The sequence below is a fragment of the Saccostrea echinata genome, unplaced genomic scaffold (genome assembly GCF_033153115.1).
Source record: "Saccostrea echinata isolate AGI-Se365-2 ecotype Australia unplaced genomic scaffold, CSIRO_AGI_Sech_v1 ptg000025l, whole genome shotgun sequence".
In the NCBI taxonomy this organism is placed as follows: domain Eukaryota; kingdom Metazoa; phylum Mollusca; class Bivalvia; order Ostreida; family Ostreidae; genus Saccostrea; species Saccostrea echinata.
The window spans coordinates 13,918,747-13,925,604 of record NW_026889774.1 but is presented as its reverse complement, the minus strand read 5'-3'; the positions used below and the strand labels follow the sequence as shown (position 1 = coordinate 13,925,604).

General features: G+C 32.3%; 1 long non-coding RNA gene across 1 annotated transcript; it reads right to left on the bottom strand.

Annotated features, from left to right (window-relative positions):
* Nucleotides 1-257: 257 nt before the first annotated feature.
* On the bottom strand, nucleotides 258-2,854 carry LOC133192648 (uncharacterized). The gene is made up of 3 exons (XR_009721843.1): nucleotides 2,795-2,854; nucleotides 738-902; nucleotides 258-277 (listed from the first exon to the last, which is right to left on the bottom strand). It is a non-coding gene; the product is annotated as an uncharacterized LOC133192648 (long non-coding RNA).
* Between the last annotated feature and the right edge of the window lie 4,004 nt (nucleotides 2,855-6,858).

Sequence of the window (6,858 nt, the reverse complement as noted above, 5' to 3'; positions counted from 1 at the left end):
TATTAATTTCCTTGGTAAACTGTGTTTTCTTTTCAAAAATCTATCAAGAAAATGTATAAAAAGGAAAAAGCATTATCAAATCATATGTTTAATTATTCATTTGATGTGCAAAAACATTATTTGAAAATGATATAAAAATTAATAAATAAAATCATATATCTTGGTACACAATGAAGTAGTCTTTCACATCTAAGTCCACTCATAAAAACTTCATTAAATACTCTATACTTCTTTCAACGTCAGCTTCCTTTGTATTTTTCTTCACATCATCTGCGATCTGCAATATATTTTCATATAAAATTATTATTTGATGTAAGAATTGTATGCTTGAATATTATTTAGAAATCTTACAAGATCACTCAATGTTCTTTAATGTACCAATATCAGTGATTATAATTAGTTTCAGTCTTTAAATTTAATGACATGAAATCCGAATAATGAACATTACATAGTAAGGTTTTAAGCCAGATTAATATTAAAGCAGGTATGAATGAGAATGTGACCATCTCGTACATGTAGAACACTGCTTTTAGTTGAGTGAATTGGAGAAATGTGCTCTGGACAAGGATATTACAAATCTTCTTTTTTTTCATATTGACATTTGACCTAGAAATTTTGTTAAAGATCACTAAAAACCCTTCATCCCATGGCACACAAGCCAGATCATACCAAGGGAGAAAAATTATGCTCTGGACAAGGACTTTAAATAAAGATATATAGTGTGTTTTGATACTGACCTTTGACCTTGATAATTGGTCCAAGGTCACTTTTTACCCTCCATCCACAGGCACTCTATGAGTTAAATTTGAGTGAGATTGGGCTAAGAGGAGAAAAAATATACTCAGGACAAGTGATATCAGATGGACAGACAGATCATCTCATGGCATCTGCAGAACAGGACCCTAAAAAACAATGCACATACATGTTAAGCTATATCCATACAAGTCAATATGAATTCATCATATGTTGCATTGCATACACATGTTTTAATCATATTTAATACCTTATTAATAATTTCATGTTGCATGTACACTCAGTTTACATACAAATAATCTAAATTTCATCAAAAACGACCAACATATCAGCCATTCAAGATTTAGCTAATCAACATTCAGTACAAGTTCTATATGCTATATCATATGTACAGACACATACTAGAATTATTTACCTACATTCTAAATCTTGTTTTATATCATTGAAAATTAAGGTGATAGCCATTACCGGTAACCAATTTTTAACCCAAATTTACATACATGCATGTTGTAATGTTTGTTCAAAACTTCTCATTTATAAATATTACCTTATTATAGTATATTAAGTTAACATATACCTACAGTTAAAGCTTCAAAGTGTTTCATTGAATATTTTAGAAATTACAGTCATCAAAATACTGACCAGCCAGAAACCAGTAAATTTTTATTTTTCATTTTTGTCTTGTTTCATTTAACATATTTCAATGTTAGAAAGTTTTAGTAAGTTATAATATTTACTACTTTAGCATAGCCATACAGCTGAACTTTGTCATCTCTAATACCATAGATATGTCGAAGTAATTTGGAAGTATTCTTTAAATATTTTACTCCTGATATCTCGAATCCTCAAATACATGTACCACAAAATAATTTTAATTGAACTTTGAACCTTGACAAAAGGACTCTTAAACAAATATTCATTATTCTTAAAATAAAGTCTACAGGATACAAAATTATAAGTTGCTCAACAATGATCATACCAATAATATCTGAAAGAGTTGATCATTTCCTCTTGGGGTGAAAGGGGGGGGGGGAGGGGGCTTCCTCTGTACAATTTAAAATATCCTTACTTTGTGTTCAACCTTGGTTAAAATTTGTGGTTCTTGAGGAGAGGTTGAAAATGTGAAAAGCTCACTGATGGATCGACAGTTTGATGGAAAAAAGACAAAACAAAAGGTGATCAGAAAAGTTCACTCGAGTATTTAGCTCGGGTGAACTAAAATCCTCACTGCATGGTGTATATTATGCTAGATATCATCCAGACAGAAAATTTTATAGAGAAGTGAAAAAGACTCCAAGCCATACAATATCATAAGGCCAAACAAAAAAATAAGTTTGTTTACTGTTACACGCTGAAATAAAAAAGGGTTGGTAGGTAGGATTTTTTTTTATTTTATTGAATTTTTTTATACACAAATTCACATGAATGGTTGAAATACAAAACAGTTTTACCATTGTGTGGTGCTTTACTTCTGTTTGGGCTTCCATATAGGCGATAGACAATATCTTTCTTGCCAACTGCCTTACAGCTACCACACAATGAAAAAACTGTCTTGTATTTCTTCTTTAACTCCATGTTGCACTAACTATTTCTAGTCAGGGATGGGCACGATTACTGAAAAATGTAATCGATTAATAATCGATTACTTAGAGGAATTTTGTGTAATCGATTATTAATCGATTACACTCATTTTTGTCCTGTAATCGATTGTAATCGATTACTTTGGAAGATGTAATCGATTACGATTACCCCATCCCTGTTTCTAGTACTTTCGATTCAAACGCTTGACAGATTAAGATGCATGAAAAAGTTAAACTGACGAATGAGTGACTTATGGATTTTTACAATGAAAAAAAATTTGGGTTGGCTATTAGACATTGGGGGGGGGGGGGCGTAAACAAACATTTTTTTATTATTATGCCTAACCTGTTGTAGTTTGCAGCTGGTAGTTCAACATTCCAATTAAAATTGGAATCAAGTTCTTTTCTTTTAATGCAATTGTCATACATGCCTATTTATGATTGAGTTAATTACCACTTACCACATGATCACATCTTGATTCATCATACATCTTTAGTTACTGGTTCTCCTTTAATGTCAATTTTCTTCCCTCTGAAAGAATATATTATGTACAGTTACTACACTGTATTGCATTCTGATTTCACTTATAAGACCAACAATAAACAAGAGTCCTAGGGTCATTATTGCTCACCTGAGCACTTTGGGTAGGAAAAAGCATAAATCAGTTCAGTATTTAGAAGTTTATATATATAAAAGTGGTTCAGAGGGAAGGGGGGGGGGTATGAATTCTACACTTTCGAAGGATGCTTTTGAATTAATATGATACACATTAGCATTGCTGTTCTTAAGAAGAAAATTTTTATTGATATATTCCTTTTCTTCCTTTTTACAGTGAAGATGATGAAGGAGTAGATCTTATATTTGGGGTGGGGGGTAGGGGGGGGGGGGGGTGTTACAGAGACACAAACGAACAAGCACAGGCATATAAACATTATAGTGACTGTAGTATTAGTGTGTAGTTTTATGTTAGAGGGTAATAAAAGTTTTTATATATAATATAATTTCCCTATTACGGTGATTATGAGTTCATATCCTTAGTGAAGTTCTTCACTAATCATAGAAAGGGGGTGTTCCTTAATAAATTTGCTGATAATTAGTATACTATAGAAAACAAAGCGGTTTTCTGAGGGTGACCAGAGACATTCATGTTTCTGGTGTGACCCCTCAAATTATTTGACTTGGGGGGGGGGGGGGGGGGCTTGGTACGTAGTGCCCATCCAAACAGAAAATGTCCGGTTATCCCCCCCCCCACTACTTTTTCATTAAATTATTCATTATTCTGATTAATGTATAATGTCACAACGAAAGATGTTAATCCTTTATACATGTATACATGTTTTAAAATTTGAAGCGTCAGAAAATGAATATTAGTTGAGGACCGTAGGAAATAGGGAGGGGGGCATAGTGGACATGCCATACGTCCCTAAACATATTTTTTGCAGTATAGAAAACAAAGCTTATTTTCTGTTGCGCCCCTCAAAATAAACGTTTGATGACTCTTTATCAGCTGTTTATTATTTTGTGACAAGAATGTTGTCCTTTGAACAGTTGAAGTCTGCCGTAAATTTCGATCTGCATTTGGCATGCAAATGTACTACATGACATGTATACAGAACAGTATTTTATTTTTAGTGATGATGGAAAAGTTCGGTGTCAAAAATTGCTAGTTAGTAGAAGGAATCAGGGTATGTTAGACTAGTATACACTTGTGAAAATCAAGACAAAATAATTTAATTACCAGCAAGGACGGTTCAAAAATAATAAAGATTTGATGATTTTTTTTCTCTTGTTCGGCTTTAGATACTTTTTTGAACCCCCTCCTTTTTTGGTTTCGATTTTAGCCTGATATCAATAATAATCAGTGGACGAAATTGCTGGACTTTTTTCTATTTGTTATATTTTACTTCAAACATCTTTGCCTTTAGTTAAGATAATTCTCACTGTTATAATGTATCAGAATTTTTCACATTAAATCTGAAAATTGATTTATAAAAAAAAGGAGAGTAAACACAAGGTGAAAAAACGAACCAATATCTAAGCAAAGGTAGGGAAAACAGTATTTTAATTTGGAAAACACCGGCCCGTAGAATGCGGGGGGGGGGGGGGGTGAAAGTAAATGGTTATGCTCTTCTTCTTCTTTTTTTTTTTTTTTTTGGCTTGTCAGATTTTTATGGAAGCCCCCCCCCCCCACTTTGAAAACTGTTGCTACTGACCTGAAACACATAATTAAAATAAGCTCAGAATTACTGTAGGTAACCTACAATCACGTCCATTGCGAATTTTAGTCGTGACTGGTAACAATTTGTCAATATTTGATCATCAGATTTGTTGGAAAATAATGCCCGGTGTATACTCGTTGATGTGCAGGGCTGTATATATATACGTGGCTTTAACCAATCAGCCAGTACCTCCCTGTATCTTTCTCTGGTAATTTCTGGTAAGGTTTGCTAGTTAAGAACTTTCTGGTAAAGTTTGTGCCCCAAACTGAAATTATACAGGCCTGTGGTTTGAGTAGACAGTTTTAAATGCAGCTTTTTAAAAAAAAAAAAAAAAAATAAGTAATGGTACATGTAGGGGTATAAAAATCAAGAAATGGACGGCATATATATAAAGAAATGTTTGTACATGTAGAAGTATTGACAATCACCACATCAGTATATTATACCTAAATATCGAAAGAAACTATTTTCTCTCCATTTTTTGAAGGAGGGGAGGGGACTTAAATTTGAAAGGGGTAACCTTCTGTTTAACATAATACACGATTTAAAAATATTAAGTTTTCACTAAGCATCTACGTGTAAAATAATTAATAAATTATTGGGTTTTTTTTCTTCAATGAACTGCCTTAGCACGCAGTAAAATCATGTTATATAAATATAATAGACTTTTCTTTATTTAGAGCCAGCATTGGTCTTTGTGTACAAAATGGCTAAATTAAATATACGTGCATGTATGCATTTAAGACCAACATTATTGCAATTCCCTGCGAAAAATGAAGACATTTACTACATCAGGGTCTGTGTACAGATATAAATTTTAAAAAAAATAAGTTATTTAGTTAACATTCATTAATTTTGTATATGAATATTATTCTGCTGTATTATCAATGTCTTTGTAGAGGACTATATACGAATTTCACACAAAACATTAGTAATTTAGTTCTTATGTTGTATAATAGATCTATCTGCATCCTTTCTCATAAACAATTTGCGAATTAAGCAGGCAACAAAGTTGATAATTAATAATTCTTTCTATGTTTTCAATATTCAAAGTTTACATTGATGTCAAACAAGGACGATTCGTTATTTACCGATTAAGAAATTTTGTTTCATTTATCTATGCACTTACAAATTTGTTGGAAAAAGAATTATGATTTAACACATAACGAGAATTTAGATTTATTCTAGACCGATAGAAAAGTATATATTGTTAAACGGTTAGAAAATTTTGTTTTTTAATCAGTAATGAAAAATTAAAATATAATTCTTTTTTTTTCTTCTTTCGTTGAACATCTTAAAATTAATGTAGCTTATTTTATCAATATTCTGTGGTCTTATTGATAATTTAAATTATTTTTTTAAAAAATCAAATCAATGGCCAGCAATTATCACCTAAATTTAAACTGAGTTTGTGGAGACTATGTGTATGTACATGCTTGACCACAGCCTATTGTTCCCCTTAGGTAGAAAACCCTCTCAAATCACATAGAATATACAAAAAATACACAGTCGCAGGTGTCTTCGCGACACGTGTCTCCACCTGTGGCACGTGAGAACAGGTGCCCGCGATTACAAGAGTTAGCGCAATGATTGAATTTTATCTGAATAGTTTACACTGATTTTTCTAAAATTAAAAGTTGTATTAAATCTTCTCTTACTACTAATTCCAATTCACGTGTCTTTATGAGTTTTACCGAGACTAAAATATTAAAAAAAAAATTTATTTGTCACAGAATGTTCAATTTTATTACACAGAATTACACAAACAGTTTTTTTTATTATTCTTTTGATACACGTTTCCAAAATGTCTATTATCGGGAAAATAGGTGTAAACCACAGCATACGTGTTTTCCATATCTGGAAAACATGCAGGAAACTACAGGTTGATTGCTTCCATATCGGGAATATACGTGGAAACCACTACTGCATGTTTCTGCGGTTTCCCATATTGGGAAACTTACGGGAAACCACAGGTTGATTGTTTCCATATCGGGAATCTACGTGGAAACCACTATGTAGTTTCCATAAAATGGAAACTATATGGAAACTACTGATGTAACGATTCCCATATGTTTCCATCGGGTTTCCAAATTTGGGAAACCTGGCTTTTCATCCTGTGGATGTAATAAGAATATTAAGTCCGCCGACAACCTGTATTATACGTAATAACTCTCCACATGTCCCTGATCTAAAAATAGTGCCAAGCGACTTTTAATACAATAAATAATTTTAAAAAACGGGGCGAGACACTTTGAGAGGGGCGAGAGAGGCCGTAGGGATTTATGGTATAAAATTTCATTGCAAA